Below are 18,859 nucleotides of genomic sequence, written 5' to 3' on the forward strand. Positions count from 1 at the left end.
AATGATCAGTTTCAAAGCATGTCCTTCTTTCTTATACTCCTGGCTGTCAGCTCCCCATTTCCCCTTCCCCACCCCCAGCTCCCCCTGCCTTACCCCAATAAGTCATTAATCCAGTTACTGTCTCTATAGATTGACCTCTTCTGGATTTCATAGACAGGAAAACATACCAACAAAAAACCCCAACCACAGCATTTTTTTTTCTTGAAGGGCATAGCGCACCCACAAAGGGCTTATTTTGAAGAAGTTTTAAGGACCATGTGCGTTTCTAACCGGCACTCTGCTGTTGCCGTGGCAGGGGACCACGCTTGGAGAGCCACTGGCCTTAAGCAATGACTCTCAGACATCCGTGCACACAGATCACCCGGGAAACAGACTAAAACACGGATGCCAGTTCCTCGCCTTCCCCAGCATGGACTTGGGATCTGGGACGAGGCCTGGGCATCCCTACTTTTAACAAGCCTCCCTGTGATTCTGATGCCCACCAGCCACTGGCAGTCATTGCTCGGAGGGTGTAACAAGCACATGAATCTTCCGACGGTCCTGCTAACCCAGAGGCTGATTCTAACACACTCCCGAGCGCTGAGGCTCCTGCTCCAGGGAGCACACTTGGCGGAGCAATGCTAAACCAGGGAGCGGCTGGTCCCCTTGGGGACACTTGGCATTGTCTGGAGGAATTGCGAAGGTGGCCAGTCCGTTGGCAATCGGCCCGGATGGCCTGTGACCACTGCCTGGAGGAGGAGAGGATTAAACGCTGTCCAGCGGCGGGGTTCATCTAGAGATGGATGGATGGTCATGAGGTCCCCCTCTCCCGACAGGTCCCTTTCCTTGTCCTTATTTTATTTTCCCCCATAGCACATGCTGCTGCCGCCTCATTATACATACCCACGTGTCCGACTGCCTTGATTGTAATCTGCTTTACCTGCTTGTATGCAAACTCCAGAGCGGCAGGAGCTGCCTCTTGGTTCACTGCCCTATCCATTGTAGCCCGAGCGAGGCCTGGCACATAGTAGGTGCCCAATGAATATTTATCAAGTGAATGTCAAGGGCATTGGAGAACGAAAGGAAGCCAATACTGGATTGCCGGCTGGAGAAATGGCGAAACCATTGATTTCATCTCCCCGCCCCCACCCACTCATAAAACATACATGAAAGGCTGGCTTTGCGGCGGCAGCTCTGCGGGACAGAGCCCTTGAATTGTTCTCGGCCGGGCTAGGAGATCTGCCCCAAGTCTACTTCTCTTTCCTTCAGACACGCGGCCAAGGGCGCTCGGGTTTCTTCCATATGTCAAGAGCCCACACATTTTTTTAATTAAATTTTTTTAGATCTGTTTGGAACATCCTGATGTCATGAGGCTGGGGTAGGAACCTCTTTCCATAAGGGAAGAAAGTTGTTTCAGACATGGACATCAACGTCCCTCTGTCTTTCTATCCCTCCGCTTCCTTTCTTCTCACCTCCTTCTTGTATTTATTTTTCCAAACCTCGTTTTCATCCTGAGCGCTCTGGCCCCGTGTGTTCTGGAAAACCAGACGCTTCGTTTGTGCGCCAGCGGTCCCTGGGGAGAGTGGAGGAGCACGCATTCCGAGGCCGCTGGTCAGAACACCCCATGTTCCTTGAGCAGGAGCTGCCCAGTTGGTGAGCGCCTCTCCCTCTCCACAAAAGCACTTTCTAATTATTGCTGGCCTTGGATGACCACGGCGAGCCTGGGCCGCCTAGAAATGAACATCCCTGCCTGAGAATCGTGTCCTCTCCAGGGACTCACCCTCCCCCGGGTGATTGATGGCAGAGCGCTGGCAGAGTGTGTGTTGAATGTGCCGGCCTGCCTGGCGTCACCAGGTCACGGCCACAATGGAAGAATGGCTTGTAGTTAATTTGCATTCCCCTCCTGGGCCTGGGGAAACAAAGGCCCACCCTTCTACAGCCTGCACTTCATGGCTGGCTTACACTTTGATTCATTTTCTCCAAACTGTGTGCTCGATGACGGGAGGCAGACGTGCAGGGAGGCCTCTCAAGTGTCCGCTGCTGCCGTCCAGTATCCCCAGCCAGACCCGTCATTGTTCCAGTGGACGGAGGGAGAGCTTTGAATGCCTGTGTGGCCTCAGGTCAATTCCTTTGCTGCCAGGCGCCCTGGTTTCCTTTGAAAGCTCCGCTGTCTCCCATCCCGCCCAAGCAATCAGCCCCTCTTCTCTGGCTGTCTCCATTAGGAGCCTTTGGAGCCTGTGACAGGCTTGCTATCTGGCAAGCTGAAGCAGAGAGGAATTGAGCAAAGGTTATTAGCTGGGTCGTGGTGACCGTGGTGATTCAGTGGTAGAATTCTTACCTTCCCTACAGGAGACCCTGGTTTGATTCCTGGCCAGTACACTCCACACACCACCTCCATCTACCTGTCTGTCCATGAAGGCTTGCATGTTGCAAGGATGCTGAGCAGGAGCCCTTGTGACGTAGCGGTGATGACTTGGGCTGTGAACTGCGAGGGCAGCAGTTGGAAACCACCAGTCGCTCTGAGGAAGAAAGATGAGGCTTTCTATTCCCGTAAAGAGTTAAAATCCCAGATACCCACCTCACAGGAGCAATTCAATCTGCTCTGTGTCAGCATCGATTTGAGGCTTGTGAGAATGACGCTGTGCGAGTATAGGCGGAGCTTCCAGATGAAGACAGATTAGGAAGAAAGGTCTGGTGACCTATGGCCACAAGTCATCCAGTGCAGCTGCTCATGCTACCACCGAGCGTGGAGATGGCGCAGGGTCGTGAGTGTGTCCTTCTGTTCCATTGCGCAAGGGGTCCCTGTGAGTGGAAGACAACAACGACATCGGCAACACGGGGTGGCCGTTGGGAGCTCCCGGAGGTCAGACATTCGCACTTGGAGCGGCCATGCGGCAGGTGCCAGGGTAGCGTCACAGAACGGCTTTGTGCAGGTGCCAGTGCTGCCAGCTGGGCACAGGCACCACAGTGGCAGCTCTCATGCTGGAACCCAGTGCTGCCCTTTCGCTGCTGTCCCCGCTGGCTGTCCCTGGGAACGGGACCCAGCAGCTGCACCCTTCCCCGAGGCCTGCTCAGGGCCCAGCTCGCCCAGTCACCACTTCTGTCTCCGACTCTGGCCGCTAGAGCACAGGCCATGTGTGCAGGGTGCTGAGAACCAAAGTCCTGGCTTCCAAGTGAGGGCTAACTTGGGGAGTCCCAAGAGGACAAGAGACATGCCACGTTTACCCCACCCTCAAATAAAACAACATTAAAAATAATCTCATTGCCTCAGAGTCGATTCCAACTCCTAGAAGCCCTCAATGGCAGAGAACTGTCCTGTGTGGACTGAAAAGCTGTAGTCCATGTTAAAATCAGACCGCCTCATCTTTACCCTGTGGAGTGGCAGCTGCCAGGTGCTCCCTCATTCAAAGTGCCAAGTCTAGTGTCATCCAGCCTATCTAACTCATAGTGACCCTGGTCAAAGTGCAGTGCCCCCAATCACAGCGATAAAGTCCTGGGACCCTTGGAAGGGCCAAGCCTTACTCTGAGTCTTCGTGTCACCAAGCTGGTGGCTTCAGGGCACCAAGAGACAGGGCATTAAAGACCTCCTCCTGCCCTTGATCCCCATTGAGGCGGTGGAAGCTCAGCTGCTGTGAGGGTCAGTGGCCCAACTCCCCTGGCTGAGGTGGGTTCTGCCCCCAGGTGAGGGTACTAGAGCCTAGAACTGCTGTAAACAAGGAATGATTCTTACAGACACCGCTAAGCTCTGGGGACACCCCCCCCCCCAGGGGGGACACTTTCAAAGTGGCCAGATGCACTGACCCGGCCTTGTTCCCATCCCCAAGCAGGTGTTGCAGGTTTTGGGTGAGTGGATGTTTTTCAAAATAGGAGCCCGTTAGATTGAGCAGAGGCAGGCGTGGTGTGAAAGGCGTTTGTTTAAAGAACACCAGAAATCAAGATTGTTACCAAGGAAGGACCCCCGTGCCAGACCCCCAGGACCCCCCACCCCCACGTCAGGTGAAGAGAGCACCTGGAGAAGGGGGTTGGTGCTGAGCACCATCCGTCTGCACCTCACCATCTGCACGCGTCGTAAGGATGCAGGCTGTGGAGAGGGAGGGGAGGAGATCCCAGAGGGTCTTCCAATGAAAGCCCACCACAAACTGATGGGATGCTAACGGCTTCTTCCTAAAACGTCCTCCGTGTCCTTGATGCCAGTACGCCCTGCCCCAGCCCCTGTTGGGGCTTCCTCTTCCTGAGCTAAATCCTCTTGACAAGTAGCCTCTTGACTACCCAGAATCTTAAAGAAGGCCCTTCAGAAGTCATTCATTATTAAAGCCAAGCTTCCTCAAAGTTGGTCTTGGTCCTTCTGCAACAGAGTGCCCCTGCACCTCAGTTAGGAAGGCAGAGGCCTGGGCCCGTCCCCAGACCTGCTGACTTATACTCTTTGGGGATTTGCCCTGGGCTCTGAGTTACAACCAGCATCTTAGATCATTGATACGTATAGTGAACACTGAGACCCACTGATCCAATCCATCCTCTTCATCGTACAGATGGGGAAACTGAGGCCTAGAGAGGGAGAGAAGCAGATGATTAGATGATGGTTGCTGAGCTTATGAGACCGTCCTATCTCCTGTCCTGTGCCCCTGCCACCACCGGCCTGTGAGCTTCCCCGAGGGATCAGTTTTAGACTGAGTTAGGCGGTATTAACGGCAAACAGTAGGACTAAAAGTGAATCCCGTTGCATGCCAGAGAGATCTTTCCCACAAGGCTGAAAAGGCATCAGCCCTGCGGTGCAGGGTGGCTACCCTGGGGACCCTAGAGTCTGCTAAAGGTGGTTCTGATAAGCAGGGTGTACTCGTGGTGGAAAGCAAGTCTCACGCAAGAAGGAAGGAGCATTCCTGTGTGCCCAGCCGGCACTTGGTGGCTTACATGCACTTTAATGTTTCCAGCCCCCTAACGGGGAGATGCCACCTTCCCCAGTGGGTTTTACTCACGCAGCCTGGGCCTGCTGTCTGGGGATATCGCTGCACACCAGAGTGAGTTGGGGAGGCTGAGGGGGAGCGATGACTAAGGCCAATGGTTGGCCAACATTGGGATGCCCTTATTGATGTTTCAGTGGCAGCGTAAGCAGACCCTGTGGCTGAAGTCGTGCATGGGGCTGGCTTAAAAAAGAAATCCATCTGGAAATCACTGCCTCCTACCGGTGAGCTTTTAACACGCCGCTGCTCATGCTGCCAGTGTTCAGACCTGGACAGGACTGACCACTTTCGGTTGCCCACTGGGACAGTGGGCTTGTTCCCCTGCCAGGATGTCGTGTTGCCTGAAGCAGAGTCTGCTGTCATCATGTCAAGAGGCATTATCCCAGGACCCTGAGCGAGGTCAGCCACACTCTGAGTGGACACTGGAGGGGCTGCTGGGAGTAAGGTCCGGAAATCCTGTCCTCAGTTGTGATTGTGTGGTACCATTGAGTCAGTCCCGACCGTCATAACAGGACACACTGCCTGGCCCATCCCCAGCCTCACCATTGTTTCCTGTGTGAGTCCATGGTTGCAGCCACCAAGGCCATCCATCTCGATGAGCACCTTCCTCTTGGTCACTGATCTGCTACTTTACCAAGCCTGAGGTCCTTCTCCGGGGACTAGATTCTGCTGATGACAGAGCCAGTCTGTGAGACCCAGTCTTGCCATGCTGGCTTCTAAGACGCATCTGGTTACACCTCCAAGACAGATGGGTTTGTTCCTTTGGCAGTCGGTGGTCCATTCAAGATCCTTCGCCAACACCGTCGTCCACAGGCCTCCGTTCATCTCTGGCCATCCTTCTTCTCTGTCCAACTTTCCTGTGCAGATGAGGGGATTAGAGGACCATGGCTTTGACTTGTCCCACAGGCCTTTGGCAGCAGTCTGGCTTGTCCAGTGCAATACCTGGCTTGATTTCATGTCCTCAGAGCGGATGGCAGCCAGACATCTGCTATGAGGCAGTTGGCGAGGTGGTGGCAAGGTCTTGGGGCCTGTGGGAGTATAAATCTATCCCTCCAGTTCACTCCGGCAAAATGAGTCCTTCCGTGGGAAGGATGCTCCTGACCTTTCTTTCACCCTTGAGCTCTCCATGTCTAACGCAACACGGGGCATCTGGTGAAGTTGGACTGGCCCGACATGACCCCCACCCCTCTGTGCCTTTGTTTGGGTATCTCTTACCTGTCTCCACCATGAGAACTTAACTCTCGGCTGGATCCCACTTGTCTCCTTCAGTGTCTTCTTCTAAGGCTTCCAGGCGTGGTGCCCAAGAGGTGCAAAGCAGACGACTTGGTGGAAGAAGGTGGAGTTCATGGTCGTTGTGGTGATGATCGGTCGTCACGTCTGCCCCTGACTCACGGCAAGCCCATACCACAGAAGGAAGGGCTGCCTGGCCCTGCACCATCCTCGAGGTCGCTGCTGCTGGGACTGTGGCTAGTGATGGGGTTTTCATTGGTTGATCTGGGGAAGCAGATTGACCTGCCCTTCTTCCTAGTCTGTCTGCGTCTGAAAGCTTCCCTGAAACTGTCCAGCAGCACATATGCCGCCCTGACAGATGGCTGGGAGCGGCGAATGAGGCACGTTCAAAATAACAGCCTGCGCCCAAACCCATTTGCTTACTGAGTGTGAAAAGGACTTGTGGGATCGCCCAGATGGCTCTCAGAGAAGCCGGGGTCCTGCTTCTGGTGACATCGAACTTCCCCTGTGGACACGTGGACGGTTTCTGTCCTTTTTCCTGTTGCCTTGGCTCTGCAGGCCAGGCACTGTGGCCCCTCCAGTCTGAGTGTGAGAGAAAGAACTGAAAACGGGGACAGAACATGCAGGGGGGCAGGGGCGAGGCCACAGGCTGGTCCCAGGGAAGTGGGGGAGGGAAGGTGAGGGCACAGGGAGGGTGGGAGATGTGCTGAGGGTGCCCACCAAAGTCCCAGGATGCAGTTTTGTTGTGCCCGGCTCTCTCATGAGTAAGATGCTGGCACCCATCCACCTGGAACCAGCCGTCGACTCCCCTGCGGGGGCAACTTAGCAAGATGATTTTTAATTATGCGCGTGCCTCTGCCCCAGAGGCTGGGATGAAATCATCAGAAATCTGCTCTTGGATTCTCTCTATGATAGCAAGTGCCTGCTCCTCTGCGCTTCTGCCTGTGACACTGACTGGGCCGGATGCTCGGAGACTGGACCTCGATCCCTAGTAGGGAGACCGCCTCACCTTCCAGAGCCTCAGTTCCCAGGGGTACAGTGGGCAAGACTCTACCCGCTGTGGAGCGGGGACCAAATGAAATCATGGGGAGAGCCAGAAATGGGCACCCACCCAAATGGCCCCCATCAGATGAGAGGATCAAGCAAAGCACAGGCGAGCTGTGCCTCCGGAGTTTCACCCAGCAATCAGAGGGAAAGAGACACCGTTACATTGTGTGACGTGGGTGAACCTTGAAGCACGGGCTGCCAGAAGAACAAGCATCGTCTTGGGAGAAATGCAGGTAGAGTGCTCCTTAGAAACCAGGACGGAGAGGCTTCTTCTCACATGCTCTGAACGTGCTGTCAGGAGCGATCGGGCCCTGGAAAAGGACGTCGTGCTTGGGAAAGGAGAGGGGCAGCGAAAAACAAGCCCTTCGACCAGGTGGATTGTGGCTGCAACCATGGGCTCAGACCTGACAGTGGAGAGGATGGTACAAGACAGGGCAGTGCTTCCTTCTGCTATTGGGGTCACTGCGGGTCAGAATCGACCTGACAGCACCTAACCACTAGGAAACAAGCAGCTATGAAAACCCACATGTGGCATGAGCCTGTGAATAAGCAGGTCCATCGAGACAGAGAGCCTAGTGGTTGTCGAGGCTGGGGGTTGGGGGTGGGTGGGTGGGGGATGGGGGAAAGGTACCCATGATAAAACTGTTCTGGAATTAAATTGTGGGGGTTGATAACTTTGTGGATAGAAGACAAACCACTGAGTTCTCTTCTTTCGAGGAGGGAAATGTATGGAATGGGAATTATAGTTCAATAAAAATAAACACACAGAGATCACTCACACTTGCTCACAGCTAGCACATCGATGGCCATTCCGAGCCACGCTGCGTGACAGGGTAGAGTGGCCCTTGTGGGTTTCTGAGACTACAACTCTTCGGGAATTGAAAGCCTCATCGTTCTCTCATGGAGCAGCTGGTGGTTTTGAACTGCCGACCTTGCTGTTAGTAGCCCAAGGCATCACCACGACATCACCAGAGTTCCTTCATGTCTTCACAGAGGTTTAGGGCCGTTGTGAAGAAGCAATTAAATAACAAGACCGAGGCCTACAGGGTTGGTGCAAGGCCTGGGTGGGCTTTACGCCCGAATCTTTCCTTGAACCCCCACTGCCACCTCCTCGATTCCTGCACTCACGACAGGCTTACCTGGAGGTAGGACGTGCAGGTCCCCGGAACCCCTGCCCACAAAGCGAACCTCCCAATGAGCTGAGTCACAAGAGTGCCCTCATTCCCCAGTGCGCAGAAGAGTTAGGTTTGTACTACACGTGGGCAGGAGCACTGTGAAAATACTGGAAATACATCGAAATGAGACACAGAGACCTAAAGTGGGCACTGGCTGTGGCAACAATGTTGCCCGTGGGCTTGCTCTGTTCTGGATAACACACGCCCTAGCTGGGACATGCCCCCAGCAAGGCGGGGCCAGCACAGCACCAAGGGACCTCTGTCGGGGGGACCTGGCCATGGTTTCCCTTAAGTTCCTAGGACGTAACTGGTGACAATATCCAAGACTCCCACTGGGAGGGCCGAGGTATTCCCATGGCTGACTTGTAGAGACTGGACCGGCCCACGAGAATCTGGAGTGGGTGACAGACTCAAAGGCCCCCTGAGGACTCGCGTCTGACCTCGGCGATGATGGGTCCCCCTCGGAGCTTAGGGGGGTGGCTCTGGAAAGGACTGGGATCAAATTGGTGGCTGTGTCCTATGGAAAGGAGGACAAAGAGGGAGCTTGTGGCTCCCAGCTGTGACCAGAGTCGGGGGCATGATGTGCCAAGTCCAGGGTGGTTCCAAGGTCCATGCCAGTGTGTCAGGAAGTGGCAGGGTAGAGACGGGAAACTCTCCAAGGACGACCACCGTGTCAGGGCAGCAGCCTCGCCAGGAGGCAGCCCGGGCCCTCGCAGCTCGCAGCCTGCCAAGGAGGCCCTCACAAGGAGGCTGGGTGAGGCAGGGGAGTCACTTCCCTCTCTGGGCGAGACTTTACCAGCTAATACCAAAGTCAAAAGCCAGTGTCATGGACTTGGCCTCAGCTCAGGCGGCCCCACGTGTCCCCCAGTGGGACTTCTCTGCCTGGTTTTCTCTGATTGTCTTTTCAGAAACGGATCTCCAGGCCTTTCCTCGGTCACACCACGTGGTGGCTATAAACTACCAGCACAAGGTGAGCCTAACTGCAGCCAGGAGCTCCTCCCACCTGCCTTTTGCTTTGTCATGCTTTCTAGCTGCCACCATGTTGGCCCCTAACTCATGAGCCCCCTTTGCCAATACGGTCAGACTGTGACGGTCCGTAGGTTCTTTCGCTGCCTGATGTTTCTAAGTAGATCACCAGGCCTGTGTTGCTAGTCTTCCTTAGTCTGGAAGTTCTGCTGAAACCTGTCTGGCATCATAGTAACAAGCAAGCCCCCACTGACAGACGGTGCTGGCTGAACATCGGTCGGGAATTAAATCCAGGGCTCCTGCATGTTTCCACCACTCACCTCCCCCACGCCCAGCCCCACCTGAGCTACCGCCACGCCTTTGCTAAGGTCTTGATTTCTGCCTGGCCCTCAGCTAGGTGCTGGGGTTAGCATAGTGAACAATATGAATATCAGCCTTGCCTTCTGGGTGCTTAGAAATAGACCCCAAAACCTATAATTACAGGTTTTGTTGGTAAGGATGTGTTAAGGACTTAAACCTGGGCTCAATAGCAAGCACTCTGGTCCTGCATTCTAAGTTTGTCCTGACCAGCTCACTCTGCCCTCCCAGGGAGGTGCTACCAACACCAGCACCCAACTGTGCAGACAAGAGAGGTCACTCACCTCGTCAGAAAGGAGCTGGGACTTGAACCCAGGTCATTGGACTCACCCGCTGTGTTCATGAGGACCGTGTCCCTGGCCTCTGCATGAGAAAGGGCCAGGTCTGGTCTGGTGGAGTGCAGTTGAGAAGTGACTTATGACCGAAGAGTTGAAGATGTGTGGAGCCATGAACCACGTCCAGGGGGGACGCATGGGGAGAAGGGAGTGTAGGACCGACCAGCATGACAGTAGGGGAGTGGGACTGGGTCCTGTCTGGCTATGTGACTCCAGGCTTGGCTATTGAGTTGATTCCATAGACACCCCAGGTGACAGAACCAAACTTACTTGTTGGGCTGCTAACACAAGGTCAGCAGTTCGAAACCAGGAGCAGCTCAGTGGGAAAAGGATGATGCCTTCCACTCCCATGACACTGTCTTGAAAACCCTGAGGGACAGTTCTGCCTTGTCCTGCAGGGCCGCTCTGAGTCAGCATCAACTCAATGGCAGTGAGCTTGGGGTTTGGGTTTAACCTTTATCAGAACAGTGCCCCAAGTTGTTCCTCCACAGGGCCAGTGGGTGGGTTCAAACTGTCCGCCGTGAAGTTAGCAGGGGGGTATTTATCCTCACCCCGGGGGCTCTGCATCCCAAACCCCGGTGTAATGTTCCCCACATGTTTCCTGAGTGGTGCTTTTAAATCGTATTCTTCTAAATGCGTCAAATGCTCGTCCCACCAAATACACAAATCTTTAAGTGGACAGTTTGATCATTTTTGGCAAATGCATATGAGGTGACTTCAACAGGTTCGTGGAAAAATGAGACTAATAGATGAGATTTTACCCCCATGCATTTTTGAAGCCCGGACGCCCCTATTGAGACATCAGTTATTTCCATCCCCCAGAAAGTTCTTTGGTGCCTCTTCCAGCCAATCCCTACCCGGCTCCCCATTATGTAGTCAAACATTCCCATCATACACCTTAGTGTTGGCTTGGGTCCTCCCCAAATACATGTGCCTGTGAGTGCGGCCCTGTCTGAAAAGAGGGCGTTTCTTTTATGCTAATGAGGATATGCAGGAGTAGAGTGGGTCCTAAACCTCATTCCTTCTGAGAAGTGTCTTATAGAGAGAGGCACACAGAGAGAAGAGGCCACGTAAGGAACCATCTGCAAGCCCAGGGCCACCGACAAGGAAGGGCCTACACCTGTTAGGTGCCATCGAGTTGGTTCCAAGCCATAGAGACTCCGTGGGCAATAGAATGACACCCTGCCCAGTCCTTCGCCATCCTCACCATCGATCCTGTTGCAGCCACCCTGTCAGTCCATCTCCTCCTTTTTACTGCCCCTCCGCTTTACCAAGCATGATGTCCTTCTCCAGGGACTGCTCTCTCCTGACCACATGGCCAGAGTGTGTGAGACGAAGTCTCGCCATCCCTACCTCTCAGGAGCACTCTGGTTGTACTTCTTCTGAGACAGATCGGCTCGTCCGTGTCGCAGTCCACGGTACTCTCCATTCAACTGCACCACAATTCAAATGCACCCACACCTGCACCTGGGGGAGACAGCGCATTTCTGTTCATTGAAGCCACCAGAGGCGGCACTCTTTGGTGTGTCGGCCCGAGAAAGCCAGGACTCTTTGGTGGTTCTGCTTAGTAGCCATCAGGCAACCCCGTCTCACAGCCACGTCTTGGGTAGCAGAACTTTGCCCGGTCCTGGGCCATTGTCATGAGGGTGGCACGTTTGGGTTGGTGGTTGTCAGTCCATCTCAGGGAGGGTTTCCTTCACCTCCTTTGGCTCTCTACTGTACCAACCATGATGCCCTTTTCCAGCGAGTGGTCTTTTTTGATGATGTGACCAAAGGAAGTGAATCCAAATTCCCCCATTCTCCCTCCATAGCTCTGCCTAACTTAACCACCCATGCAAACAAGTGGGCCCTACGGGCAGACGTACATCTGTCCAGTGACTTTTCATCCCTCTTGTGTTGTTGTGTGCTTCCGCCGTTCATCATCTGGCTTCGGTGTTTGTCTGTGCTCCTAATGATGAGCATTTGGCTTAATTCCTGTTTGTGGGTTCTTCTGAATAAAGCTGCTGGGGGCACATCTTGCTGAGGACATATGTTTTCAGCTCCCCTGGGTAAACAGCCGGGAGGGGAATGGGCTGATTCATCACAGGCGGCCCAACACCCACAGCTTCACACGGTTCCCGACTCCAGCCCCCTCCACTCCCCACGCCCCCAGCCCTCTCCTCAGCAGGCAAGGGGCATTTGGAGTGGTTTTTCATGGAGAAAACATTTCTTTTATGGGAGAAAGGGTTTTGAAAAGAACTAACCAGTGACCCAGCCTGGCTCTATAAATGCTTCCCTTACTGACTTGAGACAGGTTCAGCTGAGTTCCACCGCTGGTGAGGGGATGCTGATTCATGCTGTCGAGCTGCCGCTGTGGGTTTCCAGGACCGTAACTCTCTACAGGAGTAGAAAGCCTCTTCTTTCTCCTGAGGAGCTACTGGTGGTTTCATACTGCTGATCTTTCGGTTAGCAACCCGACATGGACCCACTATACCACCTGGGCTCCTTTGGGGTGTATAAATGCCCATGATCTCCTGCACCCGGGGGTGCTACAAAATGCAGAGAATTCAACCCAGGGTAGATTCCCTGCCGCTGCCCTTAGGATGGGTCACATAATAAGAGATGAGATCCACGGTGCACTTGGAAACAGGATGGCTGCCCCCATCTGCATCCTCTCTCCATTTCCCCGCCTCTGTCTCACGGACCCGGCTTCCCAGTAAGTCTGCTAACATCCTCCCCCACGTCTCCTTCCCTGACTCTTCAGGCCAGCGCCTGAGAAGCAGACCTCCTTGTTGATCTCTCCAGCGCTGTTTGAACAGCGGTCCTATTTGTCATAGCTGCCACACTGCAAGGTTCCCGGCAGATATGAGAGGAGGAGGAGGCTGCATGCGTGATGGAGTGGGAAGGAGGGAAGCAAAGCCATTGAGGCCCTGCCCCCGGCCCCTTCCCGGGAAACAGGGGTGCCCCATGTTACCTTGGTAGGAATGAGCTGGACAGAAATGGGCGGGGTTTAATTGCCTGCCTGCCCACCTATCGGCGCCCAAAGTGCAAAGAAACAATAAAACACTGTAATTAAAACTCCTCGGCTCCCGCTTCACAGGTAGAGCTGCCCTCGCACCCATGATAATAACGTGCTGTTAGGCCTTGGGCTGCAAACCATAAGGTCAGCTGTTCAAAACCACCAGCTGCCCTGCTGGAGAGAGATGACTTTCTACTCCCATACAGAGTTACAGTGTCAGAAAATGACCAGGGGCAGTTCAACCCTGTCCTACAGGGTCCCTCTGAGTCCACACAGGCGAGAAGGCAGTGAGTGTAATTTCCTTATTGCCGATGAGTGGCTCAAAGAACCCCCACCCCCACCCATCCCTGCCTGGGTGGGGGCCCAGCAGCCAGAGCTCAGGTCTGTCTGTCATAGCACGGGCCATGGGCTTTTCCGTTTAGACTGTGCGTTTTCCCGACCGCAGCACCAAGACACTTGACCATCTCACACCTGGTGCACGCCCCGAGTCCTTATCGCGTAAATGGATGAAGAGCAAATGCATCTCTTCACGTGTCCTTATTAACAACACTGGGCGATGGCTGTTTGGTGGTTAGCTGCTGTCGATTGTGGCTGACTCTGGTGACCATGTGTGTGCCATCCTCACCATCACCAGCACGTCTGAGTTCGTCCTTGTGGCGGTCGTGCCTGCCCATGTCAGCTGAGACCGCTCTTGCTGCCGTCCGCCCTGCCCTTGGTCAAGCACGGCGCACGTCTCCAGCACCCGATGACCTGTCCAAAGCAAGTGAGGCAAACGACGGTCTGTGGAGTCATCGCATTATCACTGGCTCATTTTAGGAAGTCGGTCACCAAGCCGTTTTTTTTAATCATTTTATTGGGGGCTCCTACAACTTTTATCACAATCCATGCATCCATCCATTGTGTCAGGCACATTTGTACATTTGTTGCCCTCAGCATTCTCAAAACATTTGCTCTCCACTTAAATTCTTTGGCATCAGTTCCTCATTTCCCCCCTCCCTTTTTGCTCCCCCCTCCCTCTGAACCCTTGATAATTTATAAATTATTACTTTATCATATCTTATCCAACATCTCCCTTCACCCATTTTTCTGTTATCCATCCCCCAGGGAGGAGGGTATATGTAGAGCCCTGTAATCAGTTCCCCCTTGCCACCCCACCCTCCCTCTACCCTTTGTTATGGCCACTCTCACCACTGGTCCTGAAGGGATCATCTGTCCTGGATTCCCTGTGTTTCCAGTTCCTATCTGTACCAGTGTACATCCTGTGGTCTAGCCAGATTTGTAAGGTAGAATTGGGATCATGATAGTGGGGTGGGCGGTGGGCGAGGGGAGGAAGCATTTAGGAACTACAGGAAATTTGTATATATCATCGATGGTACACTGCACCCTGACTGGCTCATCTCCTTCCCACGATGCTTCCATAAGGGGATGTCCAGTTGCCTACAGATGGGCTTTGGGTCTCCACTCCACACCCTCCCTCATTCACAATGATATGATTTTTTGTTCTTTGATGCCTGATACCTGATCCTATCAACATCTCATGATCACACAGGCTGGTGTTCTTTTTCCATGTGGGCTTTGTTGCTTCTGAGCTAGGTGGCTGCTTGTTTACCTTCAAGCCTTTAAGACCCCAGATGCTATATCTTTTGATAGCCGGGCACCATCACCTTTCTTCACCACATTTGCTTATTCACCCATTTTTCTTCAGCAATTATATCGGGGAGGTGAGCGCACAATGATAAGAATTTTTATTCTTTGATGCCTGATAGCTGATCCCTTCGGCACCTCGTGATCACACAGACTGGGATCACCACGCCTTTCTGCCTGGTGCTTCTGTGTTAGTCTGGAGGCTCTGCTAAAGCCAGTCCACCATGGTGACCCTGCTTCCAGCATCAAGGTCACGTGCAAGCTGACAGGCGGTCGGGGGGGCTAGGCTGTTAGCTCCTTTCTCACAGGGGTCACCTTCTCTTCTCCTCGGCGGCAAGCTTGCACCCGAGACTGCCCAGGATGGGTTTCCCCACAGACCAACTCCGACCTATGGATTCAAGGGAGAATTGTCTGTCCGGGAAGTGCTGGGTCCAGCAAGGGGACATCAGAAAACGGAGCCCTTTCAGGGAAAGCAGCAATCATGGTGGGAGTGTGGAGCTTATTCCCAGTGGGGACATGCTGGGAGCCAGTGCGGGACATGCTCAGAATCATCAACCCCTGTGGAGTCCTGGTGGAGCTGTGGGTCAGGCAGTGGGCTGTGCCTGAGGTGCGCTGAGTAGGACTCGAAGGGACGAAGTCCACCACGTCACCCCCGAAGGCCTCTGAGGGAGCTAAGTGCCCGGAACTGCAGGCGCCCAGAGGGCAAACGGCTTCTCCAGCCTGGGTATGTTTGTCCAGGTGGGCGGATTAGAGAAAGAGACTCAGTGGAGGTGGCCACGGAGCTGAGAATTGAAGGTTGAGTCTGGCTTAGTCGAACAGTGAGGCACCAAAGAGCACTCTCGGCAAAGGAGGCAGCGGCCGAGAGGCACAGAACAAGACGGCCCCGGGGATTTCACGGGGAGGACTGTGGTCCCGAGGGAAGGCAGGTCTGCAGGAGGAGACCAGAGCCGGCCGCGTCTGTCGGCCTTTTGGTCTTGCTAGGAGACCGGCGTCTGGCCTGGGAAGTAGTCACCAACTGTACCTGCTTGGTAGGGCCTGGGACTCAGACGTGAGTAGGAGGCACAGGAGCCTGGGTGATTTATCTGTGTAATCATGAGTCATCCTTTACAGGGTCGGCTGTATCTTCGTGAGATCTGGTCGTGTAGAGGGTGACTGGCTGGGCTGCCACTAGCTACTCCACAGCCCAGAGAGGAGACTTTCTTCTCCCGTTACAGAGTAACAGTCCCAGGTCCCTTCCCAACCTGAGAGAGGGACCTGCTTCGTTTCTGTCAAAGGGACTTTATGCTTAATAAAACTGGGTCTTAACTCTTTAAAAGTAAAGGCGTTCTAGGTTCAGACACCCCCGCGGGCAGTTCTGCCCTGCCCCAGAGCGTCTCTGTGGCTGGGAACCAACACAGGGCCCGTGACCCTTCGGTGCTTCTCCACATTTTCAGGAGGCTGATGTTGCTTCGCACATTCTGTCCTGCGGTTTTGGTTTGCAAACCCAAGAAGCAAGAACTAGCCTCTTAATTTTTTAACCCCGAGACCGAAGTCCATGTATTGGCCCTGAACCAGGGAACCCAGCCGGAACTCTGCAGGGTTTGGGGCATGCTGGGACTTGGCACAGGCTCCCTGCATGCCCTCTGCTCCTATCCCACTCCCCATCCACCACCCCCCACCCCGCCCCCGCCCCTGTGATGTTGGAACAGGAAAACCCCTGTCTGGTTCTAGCCCCACCCACAGCCTGGATGCCTCTTTCCCAGGAGAGGTGTTTGCTGCTTCCCTCTCCCTTCCCCTTGGTCTTCATCCGTTCCACTCCAGCCTCTGAGTGGAAAAGAATCGGGCTCAGAGGCATCTGCCCATTTCCCACACTGGGTAGCCCTCTTGCTAGTCGGGCATGGGACACTTTGGCTCTCCCCTGATGAAAAGAGCGTGTCACACTAGTGAAGTTCACTCACCCTTTCTGTCTCTGGGGTGCCCCTGGCACCCTGTGGGGTGCCCCTGGGACCCTGGGACATAGTAGGCTGCTAACCAAAGTCAACTATTGGAACCTACACCATGTGTGTTAGTCCTAGCTGACTAGAGAGACTAATCCAGAGACATTCATATATATGTAAGAGAGAACTTTATGTCAAGAAGTCATTATGGATCAGTAAATCGCCCCAGCTCAATCCAGATCACGTCGATCAGTTCGATATTAGCCCATAAGCCCAATAGTAGCCCATGACTTCAGACTCTTCAGACTCACCCAGCACATGCAATGAGGCCCAATGCTGGAAGATCACAGGCCAGTGGGTGGAAAGTCCTGTGGATCCAATGGCAGTGGAAGCATCTCCAGGGCTCTGGCTGCCACCAGTGTGGCTCCATGTGGCTTGTCAACAGGAATGTGAAGCAGAGTGTGTGTCCTGCCTCCAGGGAGAAAGACGGGAGCTCCCAGAATCCTCAGGAGAAGGCTGTGCCACCCAGAGGCCTCATTACCAATGACCTGATTGACAGGCTAGACTCCACCTCTTTGCTCAAGTTGACAGGAGGTTATGTAACTATCACACCATCGGAGAAAGATGAGACTGTCTGCTTCCATAAAGTTGAACAACTTCAGAAAGCCCTATGGGGCAGTTCTACTCTATCTAGCCTATAGGGTTGCTATCAATCAGAATCTAAGGGGTGAAAGTATCTTTGGGTGGGCATGGGTCCTGTCTCTGAACCACCTAAGGCCAAGCACAGAACTGGTGTTCCATATGGAATTACAGACCCTGGGAAGATGCCAAGGAGAATAAAACACCATCCTTGCCTTCAGCCTGAAGGTAGAAATCAGTGTAGACGGGAACAATGGTAATGCAGCATGAGCAGGGATCCAGGGGTCCCCAAGAAAAAGGGCTGCTGTTCTGTAGTCATCCATCCTGTTTCTTCTCCATGGGAGTGTCTTAAACACCGGAAGTTCAGCATGATGGCCCATGACGACAGAAGTCCAATCACTGCCTTTCCATACGGGGGGTCTGGGTTCAATTCTAGCCCATGCACGCCAGCTGTAGCCACCCACCGCCTCTCTGTGGAGGCTTACGTGTTGCTTGGATGCTGGATGATCAAGTTTCCAGGCTGAGACAAACTAGGACAAAAGGCCTGCTAGTCTCCTTATGAAAACCAGTGACTGAAAACTCCATGAACCGTGGGTCTGACGTAGACCCACAACAGGTCATGTAGGTGGCCCAGGACCAGGTAGCCTCCTGTTTCATTGTGCCTGGGGGGCTTGAGTCAGGGGCCAGCAAGGGCAGGTGTAGATGTACACACACCAGCACCTCCACCTGCAAGCTTCCAGCACCTCACAATCCGTGGGCACTGCTGCAGTTGTCAGGGGTGGTTCCCACTTCCTGCAGGTCCCTGCACACGCGGGGGCTGCACCAGCCTCCCAACGGTGTTCGTTTGAGCCCAGCGGGGCGGTCACTGTGGCAAATCCATCTCATTGAAGAGCTTCCTCTTTTCCACTGAGGCTCAACTGTACAAAGCATGATGCCCCTTCCCAGGGGAACGGTCCCTTCCAGTGCATGACATGCCCAGGTCTCCCCATCCGCCCTTCCAAAGAGCATTCTAGCTGCACCTCTTCCAAGATCGATCGATTTGTGTGTTCTTCTGTCAGTTCGTGGTACTTTCCACGTGCTTCGCCCACCCCATGGTTTAAGTGCACCGGTCCTCCTGCAGTCTTCTGCAGTCACGGTGCAGCGTTCACAGGTCTATGGTCCATTCAGCTTGCCCTGGCTCGGGTCCCTGGGTGGAGTTGCTTGTTAGTTCATGTGCAGATGATAGCGCACATAAGACACACGTTTCCCTGTCACAACTGAGCTCACGGATTTGGACAAGATCATTTTTTCTCAAAAAGGAATTGTCAACAGAGCCTGCTGGTAAACCCAGCCGTGCTGGGTTGTGGATAAGATTTCATGCACCTTACAAATAGCCAGGCTTCCGGCACCTCCCCTGGCCCACCCCAGTGGACAGCTGTGAAGGAAATGAGACCCTCCCTCCTGACTTGCTCCTGAGTGGAGAGTCAATTTATGCAGCCCTTGTCTGTGAGGTCTCAGGTTTGCGCAAAGCCTCCTGGAGGAGGCTGGAGCCAAGATGCTTGTTAGGCAGCTGACATTTGCTGTGGAGGCATGTGCACTCGAGGTGGCTACAGGTTTATGAGATGACCGATGGAGG

This window comes from Tenrec ecaudatus, chromosome 1 (genome assembly GCF_050624435.1).
Source record: "Tenrec ecaudatus isolate mTenEca1 chromosome 1, mTenEca1.hap1, whole genome shotgun sequence".
Classification (NCBI taxonomy): domain Eukaryota; kingdom Metazoa; phylum Chordata; class Mammalia; order Afrosoricida; family Tenrecidae; genus Tenrec; species Tenrec ecaudatus.